Here is an 18874-nt window from a genome sequence, read left to right on the forward strand (position 1 = left end):
TTTTATATTTATGTACATATGTGTGTATATATAAAAATGTGTATTCACATACAAGTTTTATATTGTACAGTGTATTTACCAATTTCAAGTTAAGAAAAAAAACAACAAAAGGCAAAAAACAAGGTTAAGAAAAGCCAGCAGGTCCTTAGAAGAGCTAAGAATTTTCTCCCCCCCTGTCCCGTAGGGGGAGGGCAGAGGAGACATCCAAAGTTTCTCGGGCTGCATGCTGCACGCTCCATGCATGGGTGTTCTTTTATTTTAGGTCTTTAAACAGTACCTATTTTATATTTATGTACATATGTGTGTATATATAAAAATGTGTATTCACATACAAGTTTTATATTGTACAGTGTATTTACCAATTTCAAGTTAAGAAAAAAAACAACAAAAGGCAAAAAACAAGGTTAAGAAAAGCCAGCAGGTCCTTAGAAGAGCTAAGAATTTTCTCCCACTAATTTGTAGAGTCCTGCCTTCATTCTCAAATTTGGTTTCCAGTCACTGTGACCGAAAGTGTTTGATTAAGGCCTCCTTCCTCTGGGTTTTGGGTGTTAGCAGACTTCTATTTCTGCATACCACCTTTTCTCTGGTGCAGAGAAGTGGTGGGGCCTGACTCTTTTCTCTCTGGTGGACAAGGGAGCCTGTGCTGTGCTGGAGCATGCTCCAGCATGGGGCCAGTCCTGGCAGAATAGGGCAGTGTGGGGAGGTCCTCCAGCTACTGGAGGAGAAGGCTCGGTACCAGGCTCCGTGGGCTCCACTCCAGCACGTACTGGCACGGGCCTGTCTTCCCCATCCCCTGTGGGTGTTCTCGGCAGGCCTCCCATTGCAGCTGAGCTGAAGGGTAAGAGTTCTTGGAACAGTGACCAACAGGGAAAGTCTTGCCAGAAAGGTTACTTCCTGGGCAGGGTTTTGAAGAGCCTCATCATCTAACATAAGAAACACCCCAGGCTTGCAGCCAGTGGGTGACAACAGGGCAAGTCATGGAATTGCTCTGAGACTCAGTTTCTCTCAATGGAAAATGAGGAATCAGATCGCTGGCTCGCCCACCTCCATGGGCTTCAGTATCTTATGAGAGCGTAGAACCACAGTATCTCAGGTTTGAATGGAACTCTAGAGGTTTATTTAGTAATGTGATTCTTAACTAGAACTATTCATCACAAATGCTTATGGAGCTTTCTTGAATACAGAATCTGGAACTACTGAATAGTCTCTCTGGTAGGGCTAGGCCATTCATCAAAGTCATACAGTCACATGGTCCAGTCATCAAATAGTACTGAAAGGCTTATATACATGGCCAGGAACAGGCTTTTGTACCACCCTGCCTGCTTTCCAGAAGCAACTACCATGAAGAGAATTTCTGGGGTTAGTGCTTCTGGTAGTCTCCTCTAGGCCCTTAACTGAAAAGTGAGATAATGCAACTCCTTGATTTATCACATTTTGACCTTCTTGGTCCCCCACAGTGGAGATGGAGAGGTTTAGCCCCTTTATACATTTCATACCCTCCCACCCCTCTCCTTCCAATTTTTAATGTTTATATTATTATTTTTAGGGTTTTTAAAAATGGCCTTTGGAATCCTAAATACACTGAAACCTTTAGCCCTTGATCCCTCTCCTTGAGGTTGTCACTCTGTCAGTTAAGAATATCTGTCCGTGCCTCTAACCTTCACTTGCTTTGCTGTCTCCTGACTTCTCTGTCAGCCATGCTTGTGTTTCACATTGTTTTATGGTATGTTCTGTTGCATGATTGTAATCAAGTCTTGTGTGCTTTGTCTGTAAGTAGATTCTGAGCTGCCCACCAGTAAACAGCGTTTACATTATGGTGGCCAGATTAATGTGCGCTACGCACTCAAGCAGAGTGCTGGGATTCTAGTTCCTTGCCCACCTGCCCAGTACTTGAGATCCCCATGCCCCTGGAAGGAGGATGCATCTGATATCTAGGTCAAATGGATGCCCTGTTCTCACATCCCAGCCATTCCTCCAGATCATGCTGCTTTTTAGTTTACTTCATACTTGAGCCATTTTTTTATGTTTTTTCTTTTTCATAAAGTTTCTAGTTGCCTCTTTTTTTTTTTATTGTAGTTAAAAGAATCCTGAGCCTTTACTCTGTTTTTGAAATTATCCAGCCATTTAGTTTGATAATTCATTACTTGATAAGTCCTTCCTTCCTGGAAATATTGTTTCCAGAACACTCTTTCCTACTGCTCCAATCTGGACAGCTGATTCTTTATAGGCATGCTGTATGGCTGTCAACTTGAGACATCCTGTCACAGCATTTCTGGGTTAGATCCACTGTTCTCTGGATTTGATGTCTCTCTTTAGTCTCTTCCTTAGCTGAAGTAGTCTTAAGTACTTCCTCAGAAAGAACACATGAAAGGTAAACCTTGAATCCTTTATTTTGCCCTCACTTTTGATTGATGGTTTGACCGAATACAGAATTTGAATTTCTTTTCCCTCAAAACATTAAAGGCACTGATCTATGGACTTCAAGCATCCATTGTTGTTAACAAGACATCTGATGACAGTTTGATTTTCATTTTCTTAGTTAACTTGGTTTTTCATTTTCATTTTTTTTTTCTTGCTTTGTTAGTTTCCTTTTCTGGAAGCTTATCTTGGTATGCTCTTTATCTTAGGTGTACTGAAGTATTGTAAGGCTGTGTCAAGGTTGGATTTTTTTTTTTCATTCATTGTACTCGGTACTTTTGGACCCTTTCAATTTAAAGTCTTATGTCATTATTCTGTACATTTTTTTCTGTTACTTCTTTGATAATTTCCTTCCCTCTGTTTCCTTTATTTCCTCGTACTGGAAACCCTATTAGGTGTTAATCTCCTAGAGTGATCCTGTGTATTGCTTCTGTTCTCCCGCTTTTCCCATTTATGTCTTATCTTTTTACAGTCCAGTAGATTGTCTTAACTTTATCTTCCAGACCTTTCTAGTGAAGGTTTTAATTTGGCAATCATATTTTTAATTTTCTTCCCTCTGACTCTCTATTTCATTTTCTTAGCATCTTGCTCTTGCTTTACAGGGTCCAAATTGACTTTCTCTGACACACTAATTAGAATTATTTAAAAAATTATCTCCGGACCCATCCATGATCTCATTTCCTCTGGGATCTGGTTCTGGTTGTTTATTTTGGTCATTCTTTTTCAGGCTGCTGGTTTTCTCTTAATGTCTGGTGAATGTTAGTTCATTTGTGTTTAAAAATGAAGAAGCAGGCTGATAATCCAGTGAGCTGATGTGGGGTTTGTCCACCACCCACTGGTAGGTCTATTTCCACAACAGTCCTCCTGGATGAGTAGCCGGCCCTGTGCTGTGTGGATGGGGCGCGGGCCTTGTTGGCGCAGTTTGATTGGCACGCTGGAGGCACCAACACCCACGCTGGACCCCTTGTGCTCTCTTGTCCACTATAGCTTGTGGGCTGCTTCTTTTTGTATGGCCTGAGAGCCAAGAATGGTTTTTACATATTAAATGGGTTGTTTTAAACAGGAAAAAACTAAAAAGAATATGAAAAAGAGACAGCATGACCTACAACACCTAAAATATTTACTGTCACATTTTGCAGAAAAGCTTGCTGACCGCTCCTCTAGTCCATGGTTTTCTGTCTTTGGAGGACAGCCCTCCTATTCATCTGGCATTAAGTGCCTACCCCTGGGATGAGGGTATGGCATTGGATGGAACCAGCTGGTACAGCTATTCTCTAGATGCCCTTCGGTTGATCCCAACTTACAGCTTCATTTCCCTTCCTCTGTACCTGGGTACTTGGAGACAGCTAGATATGTACTATCAGGCCAGAGGTCACATAAAGGATCAGCCCATTTGTACTTAAAAAAGAAAAGACCTTGGGGTGCCTGGGTGGTTCAGTTGGTTAAGTGTCTTAAGCTTTGGCTCAGGTCATGATCCTAGGGTCCTGGGATCAAGCCCCATGTCGGGCTCCCTGCTCGGCAGGGAGCCGTGCCCCCCCCTTTGTGCTCTCTCTCTTTCTCAAATAAAAATAAACTTAAAAAAAAAAAAAAGACCTTTGGAAATTTAAGGAAAGATGGCAGAGGAGTAGGGGACCCTATTTCAACTGGTCCCCGGAATTGAGCTCGATATCTACCAGACCACTCAGAGCACCCACAAAACCAGTCTGAGATGTAAGAAGATCTGGATCTCTACAAACAGAATATCGCAGACGGTTAGTTTTGAGGTATGAAGCGGGAGTCCCGATTCCGCAGGCAGATATCAGAGGATAAAGGCAGCGGGAGGGAGCCTGGCCGTGGGGATCCTACACCGCCAGTGAGTGACAGCCTCATGCGCTAGGGACGGGGCACAGACTCGAAGACTTGCAGACCGGTAGCGGGGAAGGGAGCAGCCCTTTTAGGGCAGCCCCCGGGGCGGAAACCCGGAGCAGCGGGGTCGCGTGGGCGAACTGGGAGCGGCTGGTGGTTTTAGAAGCACAAAGGCCAGAGACGTGCCCCGACGTGGAGGCAGGACTGGGGGCGCTGCAGAGGGGCACACAACCCAGGCCGCTGCAGTTTATAGCAGCACGGACAGAAACAGAGATGGTGGAGAGCTCACTGAAGATCACACTGCAGTCTCTCTGCTCCGAGGCAGAGGGTTGGAAATGGTCTCTTCTGCTCTGACTCGCGGAGGAGACGCAGAAATCCACCAGGGAAATCCGCCAGGGAAAGCCGCCAGAGAACAAAAGCCCCCACAACTGATTCCCGCTGAGCCCATCCCCCGCCACAGAGGGGCAGGGCAACTCCGCCCAAACAGGGTTGCCTGAGTAACAGCACGGCAGGCCCCTCCCCCAGAAGACAGGCTGGGAGAACAAGAGGCCAGCAACCCTAAGGTCCCAAGAAAACAGGTACATCTTGCTTAGGTTCTGGTCAATAATTTGGACTCTATACATTCCCTCAAACACCCATCAACAGAATGACTAGGAGGAACCCCCAAAATAGAAAAGACTCAGAGATCATGACTTACGCTGCAGATTTACAAATGGATGCAGATATAACCAAGATGTCAGAGATGGAATTCAGGCTAGCAATTGTGAAGACAATGGCTAGAATGGAGAAATCAATTAATGGCAACATAGAGTCTCTAAGGGCAGAAATGAAAGCTGAATTGGCAGAACTTAAAAATGCTATCAGTGAGATCCGATCCAACCTAGATAATCTAACAGCTAGGGTAACTGAGGCAGAAGAACGAATAAGTGACCTGGAAGACAATATAATAGATGAAAAGAGGAGGCCAGGGAAAAACAACTCAGAATCCATGAAAATAGAGAAATTAGTGACACCATGAAGCGTTCCAATGTCAGAATAATTGGAATCCCGGAGGGAGTGGAGAGAGAGAGAGGACTGGAAGATGTATTTGAGCAAGTTGTAGCTGAGAACTTCCCTAATCTGGGGAATGAAACAAACATTCGCGTCCTAGAGGCAGAGAAGACCCCTCCCAAGATCAAGGAAAACTGGCCAACACCCCAGCATGTAATAGTAAAACTTGCAAATCTTAGAACCAAGGAAATCATCTTAAGGGCAGTTAGGGGGAAGAGATTCCTTATGTACAAAGGGAGGAACATCAGACTAACGTCAGACCTATCCACAGAGACCTAGCAAGCCAGAAAGGCCTGGCAAGACATATTCAGGGTACTAAATGAGAAGAACATGCGGCCAAGAATACTTTATCTGGCAAGGCTGTCCTTTAGAATGGATGGAGAGATGCAGAGCTTCCATGACTGGCAGAAATTGAAAGAATATGTGACCACTAAGCCGGCCCTGCAAGAAATATTAAGGGGGGTTCTATAAAAGGAGAAAGACCCCAAGAGTGATATACAACAGAAATTTACAGGGACGATCTATAAAAACAACGTCTTCACAGGCAACATGATGACAATTAAATCATATCTTTCAATAATCACTCTCAACACGAATGGCCTAAATGCTCCCCTAAAACGGCACAGGGTGGCAGATTGGATAAAAAGACAGGACCCATCCATATGCTGCCTACAAGAGACTCATTTTGAACCTAAAGATACATCCAGACTGAAAGTGAAGGGATGGAGATCCCTCTTCCATGCTAGCGGACCTCAAAAGAAAGCTGGGGTAGCAATTCTTGTATCAGACAAATTAGATTTTAAACTAGTCTGTAATTAGAGACACAGAAGGACACTATATCATTCTTAAAGAGTCTATCCAACAAGAAGATCTAACAATTGTAAATATCTATGCCCCCAACACGGGAGCAGCTATCTACATAAGCCAACTGCTAACCAAAATAAAGAGTCATATTGATAACAATACGTTAATTGTAGGAGACCTCAGTATTCCACTCTCAGCAATGGACAGATCATCCAAGCCAAAAATCAACAAGGAAACAAGAGCTTTGAATGATACACTGGACCAGATGGACCTCATAGATATTTACAGAACATTCCACCCTAAAACAACAGAATACTCATTCTTCTTGAGTGCACATGGAACTTTCTCCAGAATAGACCACATACCGGGTCACAAATCAGATCTCAACCGATACCAAAAGATTGAGATTATTCCCTGCATATTTAATTTAAAACTGGAACTCAGTGACAAGAAAAAATTTGGCAGAAATTCAAACACTTGGAAGCTAAAGACCACTCTGCTCAAGAATGTTTGGGTCAACCAGGAAATCAAAGAAGAACTTAAACAATTCATGGAAATCAATGAGAACAAAAACACATCGGTCCAAAACCTATGGGGTACTGCAAAGGCGGTCCTAAGGGGGAAATACATAGCCATCCAAGCCTCACTCAAAAAAATAGAAAAATCCCGAATTCACCAACTAACTCTACAGCTTAAAGAACTAGAGAAAAAGCAACAAACGATGCCTAAGCCACGCATTAGAAGAGAAATAATTCAAATTAGAGCAAAAATCAATGAATTAGATACCAGAAACACAGTAGATCAGATCAACGAAACTAGAAGTTGGTTCTTTGAAAGGATTAATAAGATCGATGAACCACTGGCCAGACTTATCCAAAGAAAAGAGAAAGGACCCAGATTAATAAAATTATGAATGAAAGGGGAGAGATCACGACTAACACCAAGGAAATAGAAACAATTATTAGAAATTATTATCAACAACTATATGCCAATAAACTGAGCAATCTGGATGAAATGGAGGCCTTCCTGGAAACCTATAAGCTGCCAAGACTGAAACAGGAAGAAATTGACAACCTGAATAGGCCAGTAACCACTAACGAGATTGAAGCAGTGATCAAAAACCTCCCAAAAAACAAGAGTCCAGGGGCTGATGGATTCCCTGGGAATTCTACCAAACATTCAAAGAAGAAATAATACCTATTCTACTGAAGCTGTTTCAAAAAATAGAAACAGAAGGGAAACTTCCAAACTCATTCTGTGAGGCCAGCATTACCTTAATCCCCAAACCAGGCAAAGACCCCATCAAAAAGGAGAATTTCAGACCGATATCCCTGATGAATATGGATTCCAAAATCCTCAACAAAATCCTAGCTAATAGGATCCAACAATACATCAAAAGGATCATCCACCATGACCAAATGGGATTTATCCCCAGGTTGCCAGGGTGGTTCAGCATTCGCAAATCAATCAATGTGATAGAACACATTAATAAGAGGAGGGAGAAGAACCATATGGTCCTCTCAATTGATGCAGAAAAAGCATTTGACAAAATACAACATCTTTTCCTGATTAAAACTCTTCAGAGTATAGGGACAGAGGGAACATTCCTCAAGTTCATAAAATCCATCTATGAAAAACCCACAGTGAATATCATCCTCAACGGGGAAAAGCTGAGAGCCTTTCCCTTAAGATCAGGAACACGTCAAGGGTGCCCACTCTCACCGCTGTTGTTCAACATAGTACTAGAAGTCCTAGCCACAGCAGTCAGACAACAAAAAGAAATAAAAGGTATTCAAATTGGCAAAGAAGAAGTCAAACTCTCTCTTTTCGCAGACGACATGATACTTTATGTGGAAAACCCAAAAGACTCCACCCCCAAATTACTAGAACTCATACAGCAATTCAGTAATGTGGCAGGATAAAAAAATCAATGCACAGAAATCAGTTGCTTTCTCATACACTAACAATGCAACTGTAGAAAGAGAAATTAGAGAAACAATTCCATTTACAATAGCACCAAAAACCATGAGATACCTCGGAATAAACCTAACCAAAGAGGTAAAGGATCTATACTCTAGGAACTACAGAACACTCATGAAAGAAATTGAAGAAGACACAAAAAGATGGGAAAATATTCCATGCTCATGGATCGGAAGAATAAACATTGTTAAAATGTCTATGCTACCCAGAGCAATCTATACCTTCAGTGCCATCCCGATCAAAATTCCAATGACATTTTTCAAAGTGCTGGAACAAACAATCCTAAAATTTGTATGGAATCAGACCCGAATCGCCAAGGAAATGTTGAAAAAGAAAAACAAAGCTGGGGGCATCACGTTGCCCGATTTCAAGCTATATTACAAAGCTGTGATCACCAAGACAGCATGGTGCTGGCACAAAAACAGACATATAGACCAATGGAACAGAATAGAGAGCCCAGATATGGACCCTCAACTCTATGGTCAAATAATCTTTGACAAAGCAGGAAAAAACATGCAATGGAAAAAAGACCGTCTCTTCAATAAATGGTGCTGGGAAAATTGGACAGCCACATGCAGAAGAATGAAACTCGACCATTCTCTGACACCATTCACAAAGATAAACTCAAAGTGGATGAAAGACCTCCCTGTGAGACAGGAATCCATCAAAATCCCAGAGGAGAACATAGGCAGTAACCTCTTTGACATCGCCCACAGCAACTTCTTTCAAGATACATCTCCAAAAGCTAGTGAAACAAAAGCAAAAATGAACTTTTGAGACTTCATCAAGATAAAAAGCTTCTGCACAGCAAAGGAAACAGTCAACAAAACAAAGAGGCAACCCACAGAATGGGAGAAGATATTTGCAAATGACCCTACAGATAAAGGGCTGGTATCCAAGATCTATAAAGAACTTCTCAAACTCAACACCCAAAAAACAAATAATCAAGTCAAAAAGTGGGCAGAAGATATGAAAAGACACTTCTCTGAAGAAGACATACAAATGGCTAACAGACACATGAAAAAATGTTCATCATCATTAGCCATCGGGGAAATTCAAATCAAAACCACATTGAGATACCACCTTACATCAGTTAGAATGGCAAAAATTGACAGGGAAAGAAACAAGAAACGTTGGAGAGGTTGTGGAGAAATGGGAACCCTCTTACACTGTTGGTGGAAATACAAGTTGGTACAGCCACTTTGGAAAACAGTGTGGAGGTTCCTCAAAAATTTAAAAATAGAGCTACCCTATGACCCAGCAATTGCACTCCTGGGTATTTACCCCAAAGACAGAGATGTAGTGAAAAGAAGGTCCATATGCACCCCAATGTTCATAGCAGCAATGTCCGCAATAGCCAAACTGTGGAAAGAGCCGAGATGCCCTTCAACAAACGAATGGATAAAGAAGATGTGGTCCATATATACTGTGGAATACTACTCAGCCATCAGAAAGGATGAATACCCAACTTTTACATCAACATGGATGGGACTGGAGGAGACTCTGCTAAGTGAAATAAGTCAAGCAGAGAAAGTCAATTATCAGATGGTTTCACTTATTTGTGGAACCTAAGGAAGAGCATGGAGGACATTAGGAGAAGGAAGGGAAAAATGAGGGCAGTGGAATTGGAGGGAGAGATGAACCGTGAGAGAATGATGGACTCTGAGAGACAAACAGGGTTTTGGAGGGAAGGGGGGAGGGGGGATTGGTTAGCCCGGTGATGGGTATTAAGGAGGGCACGTACTGCATGGAGCACTGGGTGTTATACGAAAACAATGGATCGTGGAACACTACATCAAAAACTAATGATGTGTGGTGACTAACATAACATAATAAAATTAAAAAAAAAAAAGACCTTTATGTAGATATGTTCATATATATGTAAACTCATTAAAGACTGGGATAGTAAATACCCAACTATTGTTAGTGTTTCTTTCAGTGAAAAGGTTTGGGGATTAGACTTCTGAATTACTTGAGAATTTATTCATGTGATGCTTGGATAGATATTTCTTAGGATGTTAACCTCATCACCAAACAAAACAAAGAAGCAGATGATCAGATTAGCCTGGATTGGAGCTTCTGCCCCTCCTTCCTTCATAGCCTGAATGACCCTGGTTACATGGGGCTTGTCAGTTCATCAGCAAGTACTGCATACCCGCAAGATATGTGGTGAATTATACCTGTCTATGGAGATGCACCTGTGAGATGCTAATGGAGGGCATGAAGCTGTGGAGAGGTGCACACTGGGAGCGGGTGGGTTAGTGTGCGGAGGCAGCTCCACCCCATAGCTGGGCACATGGTGGCCCCTGGGACAGCTGGACTTGGTGATGGGGGGGGGGGGAAGTAGAAGGGGTGTTCTGGGTAAGGGCAACACTGTGGACAGAGTTGTAGGGTGGGTTCCTGGCATTAGCTGGGCTTTGAAATGGGGCAGGGGAAAAAGTGAGTGAACCCACAGGAATTTACTCCTTTGGTTTCATCACTTGAGGCCACCTAAAGATCGCAGATTTCTTTCTTTTTTTCCCCTAAGATTTTATTTGAGAGAGAGAGATAGTGACTGAGAGCATGAACGGGGAGGAAAGGGAGAAGCAGACTCCCCACTGAGCAGGGATCCTGACGTGGGGCTCAATTCCCAGGACCCCGGGATCATGACCCAAGCCAAAGGTAGGCACTTAACCGACTAAGCCACCAAGGTGCCCCAAGATGGCAGATTTCTGTATACTTTTCTCCCTGGGTGCTTCAGAGCTCCTGACACCAGGGAGCCAAGGCCCTTGTGGGGCTTGGAGGGTCAGTAGAATAACAACAAGCAGACATTTCAAGATAGAAAGGCCCCTAACACCTGGGTAAAATTCTTTAGCCAGAATCTGGGGTCTTCCTTTCTCTTGGCGGTCTAATTGGCTCATGCTCTCCTTCCCCTGCCACCTCAGCTCAGGGAACCCTTGCACACTGCCTCCTCTGTGTCCCCATCTCCTCCCTCTGTTCACTTCTCCATTTAGACTCATGGCTTCCATGAAGCTGGGAGAAGCCATTACATTCAGAAGCGAGAAATTGCGTAGATCCTGAGCTACTGAGATGTAGTCACCATCACAAGACTGGTGTTCTCGTTCTCTCTCCCAGGTGGGGCAAGGTCCCAAGACTCTGTGGCAGTCTTGAGGCTCAAGTCAGCAGAAAAGTCAGCTTACTCAGGACCAGTGGGTGAAGGCGGATCGCCCACAGGATAGCTGGTTCCAGTTCATTGCTTGGCTCCAGCTGTGGCTGCCAGCCTGTGGCAGCCTGGTTCTGATGCAGACTTCTTAGTGAGTGATAACCTAAAATTCTGGTAGTCCTGGGCCCCTCTCAGTGGGAGATATACCCTGTTTCCTTGATCTTCTGCCCCCTTCTGGCCAGTGCACACAATATGGCAGTGTCCATGGATGTTGCGCCGAGACCAGGTCCCTGTGCTCCTCTCTGAGTAAATAAGGTGATGCCTCTAGGCAGGAAGTTGAGAGAGGGGCCATGTTTTGGAACTCCCGAGTGTTCGGTCCAATAGCTTTTGTAGACTGGTGTGCTTAACCCCAGAACAGCTTCTTCCTGTGTGCGGGGATGTGGGAGTCTCTCAGCTCTAAGGGCAGGACTGTCTGTCCATGCCTCCATTATCTCATTCAGTACCGGTTCTCAGTCCTTCTGTTCAAATGGAACTTTGTGGGATGCTGTAAGCCCCACAGCCATCGTATAGCAGCATTTCCCATTCCTAACAGACCACCTCTGATACCATGTAACCAAAGGCCGGCCACCCCAGGCAGCCCTGGAGCAGCATTCAGAGTTGCCGAATTTGCTTGCGAGCCACTGGGTCCTGTCATTCGCCCCTCCTCTCCCTCTGGGGCCTTGGAGAACTGAGGAGGAGGAGGGAAGGAGCCTGTCAGATCCAGGGCCTGGCTAAAATCAGCATCTGCCTTTCCTCTGCCTCTAATAGCATCTCTGAGCTGTCCTGGAGACAGGTAATTAGTGGTTTGAAAGTTCGCTGTGGAGCGGCCAAAGCTTCCAGTAGGATCCTGACCACACCCTTCACCCCTGTTTATTTTTTATCTGGAAGTCTCTTCAGGCCTCCCCTTGAGTACTTCCAGCATCCCTGCAGTGCAGGACACGGACCGCCCCCTCTCCAGCCTCCCGCCTGCTCTCTGGCCATCAAGAGGCCCGGGCTGAGGAGAGGGTCACCTCGTCAGGGGAGATCCCCAAGAGGAGCGAAAATAATGCAAGTCCTCAGGGGACCCTGCAGCCGCTCTCCTTGCCAGCCCTTCTGTCCGGGTCCTTTGATAGAGCGCCCCACTGTCCACCCCATCACCTGGGTGGCTCTGCTTGGCCCATGTGGAAGGGAGGTGGGGGGTGGGCCTCACACACAGCTCATGCTTTGCTGTTGCTTCTCCCCGGCTCCCCTGAGCCTGCACATCTGGGTCAAATAAGTTGAAACTGGCTCATCGTGATGAAAGGAGAGCAAAAGCCACAGACTGAGCCATAGAAATTACCTCATCGTGTAGAAGTCATCAGTAACGGCTGGAAAGCAGTCTTGTTTGAACATGTGTATGGGAAGGAGCGCAGACTGTCTGTGGTTTGCGTTTTCATGTTTCATGTGCAACAGCGTCTTCCTGGGGATTTGGCTAAGCTAGCTTTGGCAGAGAGCAAGAAAGGCAGCCGCTGTTGTCCTCTCCACAGCCCTGCCTCCGCCTCTGAAAGCACTTGGGCTCTCGTGTCCGGGTAGAGGACAGGGGGTGGGTTTATTTCTGGGAGAAAGCCTTTCAGGAGACTCTTTAAGGGTCTTATGAGGCATGTCAGCCTGCCCGCCTGAGCTATGGAGAGAAGGAATGTGTGTATAGGGCTGCTGTTCAGCTGGGGTGCATTGGTATGACCACTCCTGCTGCCAAAACATCCCTGCTGCCCCACGCCCCACAAGGGCTGCAAGACCACCACAAGGCTCCTCTCCTCGGACCCCACCCCAGGCATCCTTCCCCGAGAGCCAGCACTGGCATCTTTGGTGGGGAGCAGTGGGGGGTGATACAACACACGTAAGTCGAAATAGCCGTTGTCCCCTATTGTAAGCGGGATCATCTTCAGTCCCTGTGTGTGCCCCACCAGAGCCTGTTCTAGCCCAACATCTGGCAGCAGTGTACTCCCAGAGCTGAGGGACGCGTGCCTCTGCCCCCCTGCCTCCCCAGGACGCACGGCAGAGTGCAGCGCTGTTGTTGGGTCTCTGCACGTTCTGATGGATCCCCAGACCTCCCAGTCTGCAGCCCCAATCTCTCTGGCACCTTATTATGCCCTTTGGTTTTGCTGACAGCTGTTTACATGTCTTTGGGAGGGGCTGCAACTAATCTCCTGCCTGATAAGGCTGCTTTTTGGAAACCCCACCGCGGTAGTACAGGTTTCTTAGGGAAAGGTCTGAAAGAATGGCCCTGTGGCATTGGGAAAGCGATACTGCATAGAGGAGCCAGACTGCTTGGGTTCAGATCTCAGCTCCACCCCTTACTGGCTGTGTGATCTTGGGCAAATTACTTAACCTCTCTGGGGCTTATTTAAGGAGCGGCTTATTTTTCAGCTCTTAACGTATTTGTTACATAAGTGATCCACATTTGTTTTGGAAAATATAATGTCCCCCCAAAATTAATTTGAAAGGCTGCAATTATATGTAACTCCACCACCGAGAGATAACCTTTCAACATCTTGGAATATGTCCTGAATTTTAGACTTTTTTCTGTGCATTCTTACGTGTGTGCAGTTGTGCATATGCACATGCTCTTTGAAAAATAAAGTGGCATAATATACATTCTGTTCTATAACCGTATTGTTCGGGCCTAATATGTGTCAGGTGCTGTTTTAGGAATTGCACACACAGTATATAAAACAGAGTCTCCATTCTCAAGGAGCTTACGGTCCAGTCGGAGGAGATGAACCATAAATAAATAGGTCAAGGGGCAACAAACAGGTAAAAAGAAAAAGAAAGCATTATACACATTATTACAGTATTATGTTCCCTGTGCTGTACCTTTCCTCTTCGTGACTTACTTATTTTATAACTCGAACAAACTTCTGGTTTTTTGGGTTGTTGGTTTTGTTTTTTAGATTCCACATATAAATGAAATCATACGGTATTTGTCTTTCTGTGACTGAGTTATTTCACTTAGCACCATAACCTCTAGGTCCATCTGTATTGTCGCAAGTGGTGAGATCTCATTCTTTCTGATGGCTGAGTACTATTCCATTGTATATACATACCACATCTTCCTTATCCATTCATCAGTCAGTGGATACTTGGGCTGCTTCCATCTCTTGGCTATTGTAAACAATGCTGCCATAAACGTAGGGGTGCAAATGTCTTCTTAAATTAGTGTTTTCATTTTCTTTGGGTAAATACCCAGTAGTGGAGTTACTGGATCACCTGGTATGGTGACAGATAGCGACTACACTTATCTTGGGGAGCGTTGAGTGATATATAGAATTGTCAAATCGATATATTGTACACCTGAAACTAATATAGCATTGTATATCAACTATACTTCAGTAATACATTTTTTTCTTTTTTCTTTACTCTTTTTTTGTTTTGTTTTTATTTATCTACTTGAAGGGCGCCTGGGTGGCTCAGTTGGTTAAGTGACTGCCTTCGGCTCGGGTCATGATCCGCAGGTCCTGGGATCGAGCCCCGTGTCGGGCTCCCTGCTTGGCAGGGGAGTCAGCTTCTCCCCCTTCCCCTGCTCATGCTCGCTCTCTCTCCCTCTCTCTCTCGCTCAGTCTTTCTCTTTCAAATAAGTAAAATCTTCAAAAAAAAAAAAGATTTTATTTACTTGAGAGAGAAAGCACAAGCTGGGGGAGGGGCAGAGGGAAAGGGACAAGCAGACTCCCCACTGAGCCGGGAGCCAGACATGAGGCTCAACCCCAGGACCTTGAGATCATGACCTGAGCTGAAGTCAGACACTTAACCAACTGAGCCACCCAGGCGCCCCTTGATAAAACATTTTTTAAAATAAAGCATTATAAGGCAAACAGAAGGACAGGGACATGGGCTTCCAGTTAAAAGGGGGCATTTTGCCCATCCGCTTCCTCTAAAACCCTCACTAAAAATGACATTAAAGGAATTACCTTACAAAAAATTATGCCGTAGAGCCTAGAGAAGGAAGAGGAGACAAGCCTAGGAAATGACTGACCCAGCAGATGTGCGTGAGGGAAACCTGAGCCGGCAGGTCCCATAAATCCCGTCCCATTTCACACAACTGGTAGTTGCTGCTCCCAGAGATCCAGCCTCTGGAGAGGTTCAGACAGGGTCTAGAGATTCTAGTTGCAGTGGAGGGGGTGCTCAGGATACTGAAATGTAGAGGGTTAAGTGGAAGTTTACATATTCAGTGTTAGATCACCCCATGCTCTCTCCTGTCACGCACCAGCCGCTTCTCCTCCTCATCTGTGAGGATGCTGTCAGCCAGGCTTACACCTCCATGTGTGAAATTGGGAGAGTCATGCATGGAGAATCTGACCAGCCCAAGAGAGAAGACACACTCTTGGGGGTTCTGTCATGCAAGGGCATAGCCCAGTCATCCTAAAATGAATCTCCAGGTGAACACACCTGTGTCCGCAGAGCTTCCCATCAGCTTTTTAGTGCTCTGCCCTCAAATATGAGTGAGTGGACAGGCAAGGGTGACCAGACTTGAGTAAAGCATCCATTGATAAAAGAAAGGAAGGAAAAGAAAAGAACTTGGAAGAAACAAAAACTATGCAGGGAGAAGAAATTTGCAGAAACTGTCATTAATGTCCGAGACAAATTATGGTCTATCAAATGCATAAGAACAAGATGCCGTGAATGAGTAATTTTTTTAACTGTTCTTAGAAATTAAATATGTAGCAGAAATGAAAACTTCAATAGAAGAGAAGAAGCTGAAGAAAACTTATTTAAAAGCAGAGCAGCCAGCAGAAAATGGGGAGAGGAAAGAAGAACGGAAGTGGAAGATGAATATCCCAATTGGTGTCCCAGAAAGATGGGGCGGGGGGAAGTAGGGAAGAAAATGACCAAAGAAGTAAGATTGTTTCCCAGGACTGAAAAATGTGATTTTTGAGATTGAAAGGGCTCAACAATTACCCAGTTCAAGGGATGAGTAGAAACCACTCCCAAGACCCATCACCACGATTGGGACATTGAAGACAACAAGAAAACAGGTCAATATTAAAGACTGCGGATCAGAATGACCTCAGACTTCTCAACAGCGCATCACAATCTAGAAGATCATGGAGCTTTCAGATTTTGAGGGTCATTTCTTTCCATCGTAGAATTCTTTTGCCAAACTCTTGATTACATGTGACATTAGAATAAAGACATTTTCAGATGTTCCAGGTCTCTAAATGTATCTCCCTTGTACCCTAGCTCTGGAAGCAACTTGGCTTTGTGCTTTAGTGTTGTGGTCCTTGATGTGTGGTCCCCAGGACCAGGACCAGTGGCAGGAACTACACACAGGAACTTCTTAAAAAGGCATACTGGTGGGCCCCACCACAGACGTCCTTAGTCAGGTGGTTCTGATGCACCATTAAGTTTGAGAACCACTCCTTCAGTAAAATAAAGATGCAAACAGGAAAGAGGGAGATAGTGGACCCAGGAAGCAAAGTAGGGGAGGCAGCCCCAGGATAGTGATGCGTGGAGGTCCCAGGGCACAGCTCCGCACAGCACCTGCTGGAGCGAGTCAGAGGCTCTGGGAGGATACGTTGCTTGTGTTCCTCCCAGGTTTTAACATTAAAAGGAGATTTACAGGGGCACCCGGGTGGCTCAGTCGTTAAGTGTCTGCTTCGGCTCGGGTCATGATCCCAGGGTCCTGGGATCCAGCCCCACATCGGGCTCCCTGTTCGGTGGGAGGCCTGATTCTCCCTCTCCCACTCCCCCTGCTTGTGTTCCCTCTCTCACTGTCTCTCTCTCTCTCTGTCAAATAAATAAATAAAATCTTAAAAAAAAAGATTTATATAAACAGAAGAAGTGGGTGTGGGGGTGAATTAGTGACAAGTTTACAGAAAAGTGAACAAATAAAAGAGTAATTACTAACTCCGTATACCAAAAACTGTGCTAAAGAGGAAAAACAGTCCTAGTATTCAGCAGTGCACAGCATTTAAATCGTCATAGTAGTGTTGACATTGAATACTGACTTATCCGCAATTGTAACATAGTAGTATTGTGAGGACGGGGGTCGGCGGGGGAGTATGTGTGTGTGTGCATGTGTGCACATGCTGGTAAAAAAGCTAAACCCTTATCTTCCATAATGGGAAGTTAATAAGTAATAGTAAAAGTGAAAAGTCAAGGGGGAACAACAAAGAGACCTTGTGTAATTTAGAACTGTGGAAGTAGGCAAGCAAAGAACTGGCAAGAAGAATTGAAAGTGGTGGGTGGGAAAGAGCAGGAGACTTAAAACCAAACTTCACATGACTCTGACCTATGCACCAGCCCACCTTGAATTAAAAATAAAAACCAAGCTTGAAAAAGCATGCGAAGTGGGGAGGCTTCATAAGGAGTATCAGGGAAATCCTCTTAATGTATAATTGTCCCTTGAGCAATGTAGTAGGGTTAGGGGTGCTGATCCCCCCATGCAGCTGAAAATCCACTCCCACCTAAATTAACTCCCCGCTAAAACTCCCTCAAAACTTTACTCCTCTCCCCAGACTTAACCCCTCATGCAATTGAAAATCCACACATAACTTTCAACTCCCCTAAAACGTGACAGCCTCCTGTTGACTGGGAGTCTTGCTGGTGACGCGAGCAGTTGATTCACGCGTAGTTTCTATGTTGTATGTATCCTCTCCTGTATTCTTACAACGCAGTAAGCTAGACAAAAGACAGTGTTATTAAGAAAATCGTAACGAGGGGCGCCTGGGTGGCTCAGTCAGTTAAGCGCCTGCCTTCGGCTCAGGTCATGATCCCAGCATCCTAGGATTGAGCCCCGCATCGGGCTCCCTGCTCAGCGGGGAAGTCTGCTTCTCCCTCTCCATCTGCCTCTCCACCTGCTCCTGCTGTCTCTCACTCTCTCTCTCTCTCTCAAATAAAAAGATTAAATCTTAAAAAAAAAAATCATTAACAAAGACAATATACACTTACATTAGGCCAGTACCCTATTGTATTTTTATCGAAAAACATCTTGTGTAAGTGAACCCATGCAGTTCAAACTCGTGTCGTTCAAGGGTCAGCTGTGTTGTATTGCGAATATTATGAGAGATGGGTTTTTGAGGGGTTTGGTGTTGTTCCAAGCTGCTTTTGGTTTTTGTGTGTTTCTTTCTTTCTCTCTCTCTCTCTCTCTCTCTTTTTTAAAGAATACCAGTAGGAGGGCAGGAGTGGGACGTTCCTTGTTGTTCTCTAGCCATAGGGAAAAGGTGGGGAAGGTGCCAGGTCCTTCTCACCCTGGACAGGTGGCCCCCTTAAGTGAGTTTGCTAAGTGGAGGTTGGCAGAGGGCACCAGGAAGGTCAAGCCTCATCTGCTGACCCACAGGGGTTGGCACCATGGTACCACTGCCGAAGCCTGGTCCTGAGTCAGACGGAGCAGTGGGAGCGAGGGTGCCACAGGTTCTTTCTTTGTGAAATGGGAATCATAATAATACCCACCTCACATTGGTTGTGGGGAGTGAATGAGTTAATATACACGTAGGACTTAGAACAGTGCCTGGCATGTCTGTTGGCAGTAGGCTCTGAGGGTCCAGAGGATACCAGCATCTTTTTTTTTTTAACTTTTTATTAAAAAAAATTTTTTTTCAACCCTACAGAAAAGTTGTAAGAATGGTGCAAGGAACTCCCTTC

The 18874-nt window shown here is 44.9% G+C and overlaps 1 protein-coding gene across 2 annotated transcripts in view; it reads left to right on the forward strand.

The window, feature by feature from the left end:
* Positions 1-18874, forward strand: part of DCPS (decapping enzyme, scavenger) — a 44301-nt gene that overhangs the window by 8246 nt on the left and 17181 nt on the right. The gene's annotated exons all lie outside the window — the stretch shown is intronic.

The sequence above is a fragment of the Zalophus californianus genome, chromosome 11 (genome assembly GCF_009762305.2).
Source record: "Zalophus californianus isolate mZalCal1 chromosome 11, mZalCal1.pri.v2, whole genome shotgun sequence".
Taxonomy (NCBI): Eukaryota; Metazoa; Chordata; class Mammalia; order Carnivora; family Otariidae; genus Zalophus; species Zalophus californianus.